The following is a 14,424-nucleotide window of genomic DNA, read 5'->3' on the forward strand; positions in this document are numbered from 1 at the left end:
ACCCCAAATAGACAGGATGGCCTCTCGTCTCAACAAAAAGCTTCAACGCTATTGTTCCAGGTCAAGGGACCCACAAGCAGTGACGGTGGATGCCTTGGTATTTCCGTGGGTGCTCCAGTCGGTGTACACGTTTCCACCACTTCCACTCATTCCAAGAGTTATAAAGCTTATAAGGAGAATAAGAGTTCAAGCGATCCTCATTGCTCCAGACTGGTCAAGGCGGGCTTGGTACGTGGACCTTCCGAATCTCTTGCAGGAAGAGCCGAGGCCTCTTCCTCTTCGGGAGGACCTGCTGCAGCAGGGGCCGTTCACCTTTCTAGACTTACCGCAGCTACGTTTGACGGCATGGAAGTTGAGCTCCTGATACTTGCACGGATGGACATTCCGAAGAAGGTCATTCCTACCCTGATACAGGCTAGGAAAGGGGTAACGTCTAAACATTACCATCGTATTTGGAAGAAATATGTCTCTTGGTGTGAATCCAAGAAGTTTCCTATGGTGGAATTTCAACTCGGACGTTTTCTCCTCTTCCTGCAAGCAGGTGTGGATATGGGCCTGAGGTTGGGATCTGTGAAGGTCCAGATTTTCGGCCTTATCCATTTTCTTCCGGAAACAATTGGCTGCCCTCCCTGAGGTTCAGACTTTTTTGAATGGAGTTCTGCACATCCAACCTCCCTTTGTACCGCCTACGGCGCCTTGGGACCTTAACGTGGTGCTGCAGCTCCACCAGTCGGATTGGTTTGAGCCTCTACAGGAGGTTGAGGTCAAATTTCTTACATGGAAGGCTGTCACATTGTTGGCGTTAGCTTCGGCTAGGCGTGTGTCCGAATTGGGGGCTTTATCCTGTAAAAGCCCTTACTTGATCTTCCACGAAGATAGAGCTGAGCTCCGGACACGTCAGTTTCTTCTGAAGGTTGTGTCGGCATTTCATATAAACCAACCTATTGTGGTCCTCAATTACATCAAAGTCCTTGGATGTTGTGAGGGCTCTGAAGATATATGTGAAGAGAACTATATGATCCCAAGAGAATTGGGTGTCCTGCTTCTAAGCAGACGATCACTCGCTGGATTAGGTTCACTATCCAGCACGCTTATTCTACGGCAGTATTGCCATGTCCAAAATCTGTTAAGGCCCACTCGTAAGGTGGGGTCTTCCTGGGCAGCTGCCCGGGGTGTCTCGGCATTGCAACTTTGCCGAGCTGCAACTTGGTCTGGGTCGAACGCGTTTGCAAAGTTTTACAAGTTCAATACTTTGGCCTCTGATGTTCTGACGTTCAGTCAAACCATTCTGCAGAAGCCTCCGTGCTCTCCCTCCCATTCTGGGAGCTTTGGTACATCCCCATGGTACTAATGTGGACCCTAGCATCCTATAGGACGTAAGAGAAAATAGGATTTTGGTTACCTACCAGTGAATTCTTTTCTCGTAGTCCATAGAGGATGCTGGGCGCCCGCCCAGCGCTTCATTTTCCTGCAATCGTTATCTGGTTCAGTACATCTTTATTTAGTTATGTACTGCATTGTTACTTGGTAAGTACTGTTTCAGCAGTTGCTGAGAGTTTCAAGCAAGTTAGCTTGATGTGCCTTGTATGTGTGAGCTGTTATGAAGCTCGCCACTATCTGTGTTAAATCTTTCTCTCGAAGATGTCCGTCTCCTCGGGCACAGTTTCTAGACTGAGTCTGGTAGGAGGGGTATAGAGGGAGGAACCAGCCCACACTCTCAAACTCTTAAAGTGCCAATGGCTCCTGGTGGACCCGTCTATACCCTATGGTACTAATGTGGACCCCAGCATCCTATATGGACTACGAGAAAAGGATTTACCGGTAGGTAACCAAAATCCTATATATATATTTTTTTTTATTTGTTATTTGCATTTTCCATTATCCATTATTGGGCCTAATTCTGAGTTGATCGCAGCAGTAAATTTGTTAGCAGTTGGGCAAAACCATGGGGGTAATTCCAAGTTGATCGCAGCAGGAATTTAGTTAGCAATTGGGCAAAACCATGTGCACTGCAGGGGAGGCAGATATAACATGTGCAGAGAGAGTTAGATTTGGGTGGGTTATTTTATTTCTGTGCAGGGTAAATACTGGCTGCTTTATTTTTACACTGCAAATTAGATTGCAGATTGAACTCACCACACCCAAATCTAACTCTCTCTGCACATGTTATATCTGCACTGCAGGGGGGACAGATGTAACGTGCAGAGAGAGTTAGATTTGGGTGGGGTGTGTTCAAACTGAAATCTAAATTGCAGTGTAAAAATAAAGCAGCCAGTATTTACCCTGCACAGAAACAAAATAACCCACCCAAATCTAAATCTCTCTGCACAGGTCACATCTGCCCCCCCTGCAGTGCACATGGTTTTACCCAATTGCTAACAAACTTGCTGCTGCGATCAACTTAGAATTACCCCCATTATCTGCAAGAAGTTATGCTACCAGTTTAAAGGGCCCCATACACTAGAGCGACCACATGTCGGAGGTGATCACAGGCGATCACCCCGGCAGCCTCCCGGGGGGCAGGATCGGCCAAGATACATCGTATGCTGCCCTTTTGCATACGATATATCTTGAGCGATCCTGGTCGATCCCAGCCATGCCCCCAGGTCGGACCTGATTGAATGTGCTGCACATTCAATCTGGAGGATCCGATCCGATGCTCACAGGAACGCACATCGGATTGGATAAACCTAAAAAATTCCCGATTTCATCCGATATATCGAGCCGAATGCCCGAAATCGGCTGAAATCGGGTATTAACGCTCTAGTGTATGGGGCCCTTAAGACAGACTAAATAAATAAGCCTTGTGTACAATAAATGTGAACCATAAATTTGTAATACATAGGGGCATATCCAATTAGCCGCGTTAACCCCATTTGCGAGTTAACAGGGCACGTCTCAGGTTTATTGTTATACAATTAGCCGCACAAATTTAGCCACTATATATTCCAATAGGATTTACTGTGGCTTTTTTTCGTATTCCCAGAGCAGGTGCAAAGTCTGGGAAAATCCTTATTTTAAGGTAAAATGTTGGGACTTGGTTCAGAACCCCTGGGGATACCCCTCCCCCCCCCCCCCCCCCCCCATTGATTGATTTCGAAATTAAACATTTATAAATGGCTTAATTTGGCTAAGTACATGTCATTTGGGGTTGATATTCTGCAAAGAGCAGAAAAGTGGGTTAAAATATGTGGGACAGGTAAATGGGGGTGTTGCATTGATGGGACAGGTGGGAGTTACAGGTGTAACTAATTTTTGAAATTTATTTAAAAATCACCTTACAGGCTTTTTATACACCCCTAAATTTAACTAGAGCACTTGTTTTTCTGAAAACAACTTTTCTTTCACTTTTGTTAGAAACGCCAAGCAGCTATTTCAAACTTTCTAAAGGTGCATACACACTGGGCGTTTTTGCCCAGCGTGTATGCATAGCGATCATCGCTGGGCTGAAAAGCGCTCAGTGCATACACACTGAGTGCTTTTCCCCCCTGCCCAGCGATGTCAGCGGGGGTGAACGGCTTTCCACAGCAGGACGCTATGGAACGCCGCTCACCCCACTGTTCATCTACAGGTAATACCAGCAGATGAACGCCGGCCGCAGGTGATTAAGTGGGAGCGCGCATCAGCGCTCATAGCTTGTGCATACTGGGCGGCTTTGAGCTGAAAGCAGCTCAACACACCAACAGTGCCAAGTGTGTATGGACCTTAAGAGCTCCAAATATTATGCTTTTGGGCAGTAATAGAGATCTGTAATGTTGTCCAATATTTATTTACAGATTCTTAGGGTACAGGGAGGTAATAGGAAATTGGGCACAATAGGTGCATTAATTTAAGCTGAAAAAAATCTTGCGGCTAATTGGATTTGCATCTTAATGACAGGTTCACTCTAGCCCTGTATTTCAGATCGTTTTTAAGGAGTTGCAAAACTTAGCAGACTTGTTAATGTTTGTTCTAAAGCAAGTTCCACACACAGTGTAGCAAACTGGGCCGAAGTAACTGCACCTGCAAAACCATCTTGCACTGCAGGTTGGGCAGATTTAAAATGTGCAGAGAGATTTAAATTTGCGAGTGCCGTGTCCAAACTCATACCTTAATTGCAGTGTAAAAATACAGCTGTCCACCATTTGTGGGCTACATGCAAAAGCACCAGTATTTTATCCTGCATGGAAAAAATAAATAAATGTATTTGCAACCCTTGCATTGCAACATGGTTTGCCCTGGTACACCGTAACTTTTTTGTTTTTTGATTTTTTAGCTCTTATCCTACTTCAAAATTAGTGTTCACTCACTGGTTTGATCATTGAACATAGGTACTGTTTTTTTTTATTATGTTTTCTTAGTTCTGCTTGTTGCCTTAATTTCAGCTTGATCCCTTACTCACTGAATCTGTCTACTTCAGATATCCATATTTTTGGATAAACCAATAATTTTAGTCAGTTCATTTCTCAAATAGAGATACTCATGCGCCTATTTACCTGACCCTACATTTATTGCTACATTGGTAACCTGTGATAAACAGGTGAGTAAGAAGGTGCCCCCAGGTTATGTTGGAGGTCTACATTGTTAAGTTAGCAGGACAGGATTAAGGTTTACTTGTGATGATGATATTAAAAAGTGTTACGAGTAAATACTCCCAGTACCACAAAAACACACTGAAGTGCCCCCAGTTCACATTATGCCATACACAAACCCAAGTTTACATTTTTTTACCCCCACTGCTACTTACCTACCTGTAATATCAAATTGTGGAACCTGCAGCTGGATGTTTGGAGTATCATCTGCTACACTGCAGCCATGCTGTCTAGGACCTTCTTGTTCCTCCGACTCTCAACTTCCTGCAGTCGCTGCCACTGCATTATTTATTGCAATCTGCACCCTCCTCCTTCATTGGCCAGTCTGACGCTGATTTTATATATGTGTGGGGGCTCCTGGGTACCACCCTGACTGTTAGTAAGTAGTCCTCAGTGCTGGTTTACCAAGTAAAGATTTTTAAAGGTACAGTGTTGTCAGCGGTTTTGATTGTTGGATTTAAAGGTCAATAGTATTATATACAAAACACTCCTGGTTCTGGATGTAAGACTTTTTTTCCCCTTTAAACCAAGTGGGCGAAACTGCTGAAGACACTGTAGTTTTCAAAAAGAATACTTATACCTCTTTAACCACAGCCAAAATTTCCCGGGTTAATGCACATGAACGCGCATCAACTCGGGAAATTTCTCAGTGTGAAAGGGTACAGGGTCAAAATCCCGGGATTCCTGCCCCGGCATTTCAACCCTGCTATCTTCCAGGGTTGGTCCCGGGATCTTCCCGGGAACCTGGTCAGTGTGAACGGGAGCCGGGTCAATGTGCCCCGGCTCCCGTTCACTCTCTATGTAGCAGGCGGTGCTTAGAGAACATGTGATCTCTTGCGCCGCATCACCGCTTACGTCAGCAACCCGGCAATATGCCGGGCTGCTGACTGCAGTATGCAAGGGGTCTTACCCGGGAATGTCCCTGTATAATCCCGGGACCGTATTCCCGGGTAAGACCCGCAGTTTTAGGTATGAAAGGGGTATTAGTAAATCTACCTCTGGCTGTGTATCTATTGCACATAGCATATTCTAGAGCGGGAACAAATTGATGGGGTAAGGATATTCATGTGTGCACCTTACATGCAATGCAACCAGACACTAGCCCATATCTTCATAATTTCCCCAGCATCACAGAAAAGAGTGTGCTGTTAGGGAAGTTTAAAACCCCAGTTTAAAGTGTGTAAGTTGATAATTGTACCAAAGTGTGTGTGTGTGTGTGTGTGTATATATATATATATATATATATATATTTCTCTGACGTCCTAGTGGATGCTGGGACTCCGTCAGGACCATGGGGATTAGCGGCTCCGCAGGAGACAGGGCACAAAAATAAAAGCTTTAGAACTAGGTGGTGTGCACTGGCTCCTCCCCCTATAACCCTCCTCCAAGCCTCAGTTAGGTTTTTGTGCCCGTCCGAGCAGGGTGCAATCTAGGTGGCTCTCCTAAAGAGCTGCTTAGAAAAAGTTATTAGGTTTTTTATTTTCAGTGAGTCCTGCTGGCAACAGGCTCACTGCAACGAGGGACTTAGGGGAGAAGAAGTGAACTCACCTGCGTGCAGGATGGATTGGCTTCTTAGGCTACTGGACACCATTAGCTCCAGAGGGATCGAACACAGGCCCAGCCATGGAGTCCGGTCCCGGAGCCGCGCCGCCGACCCCCTTGCAGATGCCGAAAAGTGAAGAGGTTCAGAAACCGGCGGCAGAAGACTTTTCAGTCTTCATGAGGTAGCGCACAGCACTGCAGCTGTGCGCCATTGTTGTCAGCACACTTCACACCAGCGGTCACTGAGGGTGCAGGGCGCTGGGGGGGGCGCCCTGGGCAGCAATGATAATACCTTGTTCTGGCTAAAAATACATCACATATAGCCCCTGGTGCTATATGGATGTATTTAACCCCTGCCAGGTCTCACAAACACCGGGAGAAGAGCCCGCCGAAATAGGGGGCGGGGCCTATCTCCTCAGCACACAGCGCCATTTTCCTGCACAGCTCCGCTGCGAGGAAGGCTCCCAGGACTCTCCCCTGCACTGCACTACAGAAACAGGGTAAAAAAACAGAGAGGGGGGGCACTTTTTTGGCGATATTGATATATTAAGCTGCTATAAAGGAAACAACACTTCTGTAGGGTTGTTTCTATATATTTATAGCGCTTGGGTGTGTGCTGGCAAACTCTCCCTCTGTCTCCCCAAAGGGCTAGTGGGGTCCTGTCTTCGATAAGAGCATTCCCTGTGTGTCTGCTGTGTGTCGGTACGTGTGTGTCGACATGTATGAGGACGATGTTGGTGTGGAGGCGGAGCAATTGCCGGTAATGGTGATGTCACCCCCTAGGGAGTCGACACCGGAATGGATGGCTTTGTTTATGGAATTACGTGATAATGTCAGCACGTTACAAAAATCAGTTGACGACATGAGACGGCCGGCAAACCAGTTAGTACCTGTCCAGGCGTCTCAGACACCGTCAGGGGCTGTAAAACGCCCTTTACCTCAGTCGGTCGACACAGACCCAGACACGGACACCGAATCTAGTGTCGACGGTGAAGAAACAAACGTATTTTCCAGTAGGGCCACACGTTATATGATCACGGCAATGAAGGAGGCTTTGCATATCTCTGATACTGCAAGTACCACAAAAAGGGGTATTATGTGGGGTCTGAAAAAACTACCTGTAGTTTTTCCTGAATCAGAGGAATTGAATGAAGTGTGTGATGAAGCGTGGGTTAACCCCGATAGAAAACTGCTAATTTCAAAGAAGTTATTGGCATTATATCCTTTCCCGCCAGAGGTTAGGGCGCGCTGGGAAACACCCCCTAGGGTGGATAAGGCACTCACACGCTTATCAAAACAAGTGGCGTTACCGTCTCCTGAAACGGCCGCCCTCAAGGATCCAGCTGATAGGAGGCTGGAAACTACCCTGAAAAGTATATACACTCATACTGGTGTTATACTGCGACCAGCCATCGCCTCAGCATGGATGTGCAGTGCTGGGGTGGTTTGGTCGGATTCCCTGACTGAAAATATTGATACCCTGGATAGGGACAGTATTTTATTGACTATAGAGCAATTAAAGGATGCTTTTCTTTATATGCGAGATGCTCAGAGGGATATTTGCACTCTGGCATCGAGAGTAAGTGCGATGTCCATATCTGCCAGAAGAAGTTTATGGACGCGACAGTGGTCAGGTGATGCGGATTCCAAACGGCATATGGAAGTATTGCCGTATAAAGGGGAGGAATTATTTGGGGTCGGTCTATCTGATTTGGTGGCCACGGCAATAGCCGGGAAATCCACCTTTTTACCTCAGGTCCCCTCCCAACAGAAAAAGACACAGTCTTTTCAGCCGCAGTCCTTTCGTTCCTATAAGAACAAGCGGGCAAAAGGACAGTCATATCTGCCCCGAGGCAAAGGAAAGGGTAAGAGAGTGCACCAAGCAGCTCCCTCCCAGGAGCAGAAGCCCTCACCGGCTTCTGCAAAGCCCTCAGCATGACGTTGGGGCTTTACAAGCGGACTCAGGGGCGGTGGGGGGTCGACTCAAGAATTTCAGCGCACAGTGGGCTCACTCACAGGTGGACCCCTGGATCCTGCAGGTAGTATCTCAGGGTTACAGGTTGGAATTCGAGAAGTCTCCCCCTCGCCGGTTCCTAAAGTCTGCTCTGCCAACGTCTCCCTCAAACAGGGCGACGGTATTGGAAGCCATTCACAAGCTGTATTCTCAGCAGGTGATAGTCAAGGTACCCCTCCTACAACAGGGAAAGGGGTATTATTCCACACTATTTGTGGTACCGAAGCCGGACGGCTCGGTAAGACCTATTCTAAATCTGAAATCTTTGAACCTGTACATACAAAAATTCAAGTTCAAGATGGAGTCACTCAGAGCAGTGATAGCGAATCTGGAAGAAGGGGACTTTATGGTGTCCCTGGACATCAAGGATGCTTACCTGCATGTCCCAATTTGCCCTTCACATCAGGTTCGTGGTGCAAAACTGTCATTATCAGTTTCAGACGCTGCCGTTTGGATTGTCCACGGCACCTCGGGTCTTTACCAAGGTAATGGCCGAAATGATGTTTCTTCTGCGAAGAAAAGGCGTATTAATTATCCCTTACTTGGACGATCTCCTGATAAGGGCAAGGTCCAGAGAACAGCTGGAGGACGTAGTAGCACTAACCCAAGTAGTGCTGCAACAGCACGGGTGGATTCTGAATTTTCCAAAATCTCAATTGACCCCGACGACACGTCTGCTGTTCCTGGGAATGATTCTGGACACGGTTCAGAAAAAGGTGTTTCTTCCGGAGGAGAAAGCCAGGGAGTTATCCGAACTTGTCAGGAACCTCCTAAAACCAGGAAAAGTGTCTGTGCATCAATGCACAAGAGTCCTGGGAAAAATGGTGGCTTCTTACGAAGCGATTCCATTCGGCAGATTCCACGCACGAACTTTTCAGTGGGATCTGCTGGACAAATGGTCCGGATCGCATCTGCAGATGCATCAGCGGATAACTTTGTCTCCACGGACAAGGGTGTCTCTTCTGTGGTGGTTGCAGAGTGCTCATCTGTTAGAGGGCCGCAGATTCGGCATACAGGACTGGGTCCTGGTGACCACGGATGCCAGTCTGAGAGGCTGGGGAGCGGTCACACAGGGAAGAAACTTCCAGGGAGTGTGGTCAAGCCTGGAGATGTCTCTTCACATAAATATACTGGAGCTAAGAGCGATTTACAATGCTCTAAGCCTGGCAAAACCCCTGCTTCAGGGTCAGCCGGTGTTGATCCAGTCGGACAACATCACGGCAGTCGCCCACGTAAACAGACAGGGCGGCACAAGAAGCAGGAGGGCAATGGCAGAAGCTGCAAGGATTCTTCGCTGGGCGGAAGATCATGTGATAGCACTGTCAGCAGTGTTCATTCCGGGAGTGGACAACTGGGAAGCGGACTTCCTCAGCAGACACGATCTACACCCGGGAGAGTGGGGACTTCATCCAGAAGTCTTCCACATGATTGTGAACCGTTGGGAAAAACCAAAGGTGGATATGATGGCGTCCCGCCTCAACAAAAAACTGGACAGGTATTGCGCCAGGTCAAGAGACCCTCAGGCAATAGCTGTGGACGCTCTGGTAACACCGTGGGTGTTCCAGTCAGTGTATGTGTTTCCTCCTCTGCCTCTCATACCAAAAGTACTGAGAATTATACGGCAAAGGGGAGTAAGAACGATACTCGTGGCTCCGGATTGGCCAAGAAGAACTTGGTACCCGGAACTTCAGGAGATGCTCACGGAAGATCCGTGGCCTCTACCTCTAAGACGGGACCTGCTTCAGCAGGGACCGTGTCTATTCCAAGACTTACCGCGGCTGCGTTTGACGGCATGGCGGTTGAACGCCGAATTCTAAGGGAAAAAGGCATTCCGGAAGAGGTCATCCCTACCCTGGTAAAAGCCAGGAAGGAGGTGACTGCACAACATTATCACCGCATTTGGAGAAAATATGTTGCGTGGTGTGAGGCCAGGAAGGCCCCGACGGAGGAATTTCAACTGGGTCGATTCCTACATTTCCTGCAAACAGGATTGTCTATGGGCCTCAAATTAGGGTCCATTAAGGTTCAAATTTCGGCCCTGTCGATTTTCTTCCAGAAAGAATTGGCTTCAGTTCCTGAAGTCCAGACTTTTGTAAAAGGAGTACTACATATACAGCCCCCGGTTGTGCCCCCAGTGGCTCCGTGGGATCTTAATGTAGTTTTGGATTTTCTCAAATCCCATTGGTTTGAGCCACTCAAATCGGTGGATTTGAAATATCTTACATGGAAAGTAACCATGCTACTGGCCCTGGCTTCAGCCAGGAGAGTGTCAGAATTGGCGGCTTTATCGTATAAAAGCCCATATCTGATTTTCCATTCGGACAGGGCAGAACTGCGGACGCGTCCTCAGTTTCTGCCTAAGGTGGTTTCAGCGTTTCACCTGAACCAGCCTATTGTGGTGCCTGCGGCTACTAGCGATTTGGAGGATTCCAAGTTGCTGGACGTTGTCAGGGCATTGAAAATATATATTTCAAGGATGGCTGGAGTCAGAAAATCTGACTCGCTGTTTATACTGTATGCACCCAACAAGCTGGGTGCTCCTGCTTCTAAGCAGACGATTGCTCGTTGGATTTGTAGCACAATTCAACTTGCACATTCTGTGGCAGGCCTGCCACAGCCTAAATCTATCAAGGCCCATTCCACAAGGAAGGTGGGCTCATCTTGGGCGGCTGCCCGAGGGGTCTCGGCATTACAACTCTGCCGAGCAGCTACGTGGTCGGGGGAGAACACGTTTGTAAAATTCTACAAATTTGATACCCTGGCTAAAGAGGACCTGCAGTTCTCTCATTCGGTGCTGCAGAGTCATCCGCACTCTCCCGGCCGTTTGGGAGCTTTGGTATAATCCCCATGGTCCTGACGGAGTCCCAGCATCCACTAGGACGTCAGAGAAAATAAGATTTTACTTACCGATAAATCTATTTCTCGTAGTCCGTAGTGGATGCTGGGCGCCCATCCCAAGTGCGGATTGTCTGCATTACTTGTACATAGTTATTGTTACAAAAAAATCGGGTTGTTATTGTTGTGAGCCGTCTGTTCAGAGGCTCCTACGTTTGTCATACTGTTAACTGGGTTCAGATCACAGGTTGTACGGTGTGATTGGTGTGGCTGGTATGAGTCTTACCCGGGATTCAAAATCCTTCCTTATTGTGTACGCTCGTCCGGGCACAGTATCCTAACTGAGGCTTGGAGGAGGGTCATAGGGGGAGGAGCCAGTGCACACCACCTAGTCCTAAAGCTTTTATTTTTGTGCCCTGTCTCCTGCGGAGCCGCTAATCCCCATGGTCCTGACGGAGTCCCAGCATCCACTACGGACTACGAGAAATAGATTTATCGGTAAGTAAAATCTTTGTATATATATATATATATATATATATATATATATATATATATAATAACGTTGTGACCAAAATCCACAAAAACCAGCACACCTTATGTAGCAATAAACAATTTACTGAATCCTCATTTTAAAGTGCACCGTGCATAAGATAGTACAAATCGTATACTTAGCAGTTCAATTCACAATGGTAACCCCGCATATTGGCAACTCCAACAGCTGTTTCGGTGCAGCAGCACCTTCGTCAGGGAAAGCCAGCAGTATAACTAACCATCACCAAACACCACACTTATATACACAAAGACAATTAAAAACAATTACATACACCTGTTCATTCTAATCAAGCTGCAAGTCATGTGATCCCATGGTCCAATCCCGGACCAGGGTACTGCCCACCCCTCCGGCGCCATGGTAACAAAATGCAAGTCTGAACAATGTGTGTGCTTAAATGTAAATTATCAACTGATGGAGCATGAGTAGTTCAATCAAATGAATATTGTATACAAAGCACGCCTCACCCACTCTCTCAACAGCTGCAATGGCCGGATGCATCTAAAGCCGGTTACTACCGGCGTGCGGAACTAATCTCATGCGGTGGGGTTGGCGGGGACCCAGTTGTGAGACGCGTCATCCGGAAGTGACGCGATTTCGCTGTTGTTGTACCGTTTCCACGGCAGCGGGACGCGTCACCCGGAAGTGACGTAGTCGCGCTGCTAGATTTAGCATGTATTTATAGTTTATGATATGCAGTCTAGTCATGTGATCCTGTGGACTGATTGATGGTGATGGGATTTTTCTGGCCACTTCCCATATACTGCGCCAATTGTTCATATTCTGTGTGTGTGTGTGTGTATTTTAATATACATACACAGTGGATTAGGGAGGTCTTTCTTCATGATAGCAGCGCGACTACGTCACTTCCGGGTGACGCGTCCCGCTGCCGTGGAAACGGTACAACAACAGCGAAATCGCGTCACTTCCGGATGACGCGTCTCACAACTGGGTCCCCGCCAACCCCACCGCATGAGATTAGTTCCGCACGCCGGTAGTAACCGGCTTTAGATGCATCCGGCCATTGCAGCTGTTGAGAGAGTGGGTGAGGCGTGCTTTGTATACAATATTCATTTGATTGAACTACTCATGCTCCATCAGTTGATAATTTACATTTAAGCACACACATTGTTCAGACTTGCATTTTGTTACCATGGCGCCGGAGGGGTGGGCAGTACCCTGGTCCGGGATTGGACCATGGGATCACATGACTTGCAGCTTGATTAGAATGAACAGGTGTATGTACAGTATTTGCTGGCGTATAAGACTACTTTTTTGCCCTGAAAAACATGCCTCCAAGTGGGGGGGTCGTCTTATACGCCGGGTGCATTTCAGTTGGGATAGACATAGCTGCCATAGTGGCCTTCCGATACTCGCCCGGTGCCCATAGTGGCCTCCCGATGCCCGCCCACCTCATTCTACTCACCATCCAGTATCGCGCGATATCCAGTGCGGCCGCGGCGGGTCACTAGTGCCAATTACAGGGAGATGCAGGGACTGGCCGGAGGCGCTGCAGTCGCGTTGTGGCCGTACAATGGTGACAATGACAGGTACTGTAATGGCACTAATACTAATACTAATGGCACTCATGTGAAACCGGTAACACTAAATGCACACAGGGGTATACTTTTATACATTTTACAACTTTCTCCTCGCCCCCTCCCCCCTTCTTATGCATACCTTGATAAATACTCCCTATCCAAATCTCTTATCAGGTCATAATATACAGTATGTCACAAATCTGATGTTCTTTTACGTTTTATTTGGTGTGTGGAAGGGGGTAGTCTTATACGGCGAGTATATAACAAACTCTATATTTTGAGTGGAAATGTTGGGGGTCGTCTTATACGCCCAGTCGTCTTATACGCCGGCAAATACGGTAATTGTTTTTAATTGTCTTTGTGTATATAAGTGTGGTGTTTGGTGATGGTTAGTTATACTGCTGGCTTTCCCTGACGAAGGTGCTGCTGCACCGAAACAGCTGTTGGAGTTGCCAATATGCGGGGTTACCATTGTGAATTGAACTGCTAAGTATACGATTTGTACTATCTTATGCACGGTGCACTTTAAAATGAGGATTCAGTAAATTGTTTATTGCTACATAAGGTGTGCTGGTTTTTGTGGATCTTGGTCACAACGTTTGGATGTTAACATTGGACCGAGCACCCTGACAAAACGATTGAAGGTGTGTGCGTTCCAAATTTGCATATATATATATATATATATATATATATATATATATATATATATATATATATAGTACAGGTTGAGTATCCCATATCCAAATATTCCGAAATACGGAATATTCCGAAATACGGAATTTTTTAAGTGAGACTGAGATAGTGAAACCTTTGTTTTCTGATGGCTCAGTGTACACAAACGATGTTTAATATACAAAATTATTAAAAATATTGTATTAAATGACCTTCAGGCTGTGTATATAAGGTGTATGTGAAACATAAATGAATTGTGTGAATGTACACACACATTGTTTAATGCACAAAGTTATTAAAAATATTGACTAAAATGACCTTCAGGCTGTGTGTATAAGCTGTATATGAAACATAAATATATTTTGTGCTTAGACTTGGGTGCCATCACCATGATATCTCCCTATGGTATGCAATTATTCCAAAATACGGAAAAATCCGATATCCAAAATACCTCTGGTCCCAAGCATTTTGGATATGGGATACTCAACCTGTGTATGTATATATATATATATATATATATATATGTATGTGTGTGTATGTGTATATATATATATATATATATATATGTGTATATATATATATATATATATATATGTGTGTGTATGTGTATATATTTTATTTATTTATTTTTTACTTGATCTGCCTCAAATTTTGACACAAACACACAATAGCATACATGTAAAAATCAAGGCCATTAAC

At 46.3% G+C, this 14,424-nt stretch overlaps 1 protein-coding gene across 3 annotated transcripts in view; it reads left to right on the forward strand.

The window, feature by feature from the left end:
• Positions 1 to 14,424, forward strand: part of RADX (RPA1 related single stranded DNA binding protein, X-linked) — a 133,135-nt gene that overhangs the window by 26,480 nt on the left and 92,231 nt on the right. The gene's annotated exons all lie outside the window — the stretch shown is intronic.

The sequence above is a fragment of the Pseudophryne corroboree genome, chromosome 8 (genome assembly GCF_028390025.1).
Source record: "Pseudophryne corroboree isolate aPseCor3 chromosome 8, aPseCor3.hap2, whole genome shotgun sequence".
NCBI lineage: Eukaryota > Metazoa > Chordata > Amphibia > Anura > Myobatrachidae > Pseudophryne > Pseudophryne corroboree.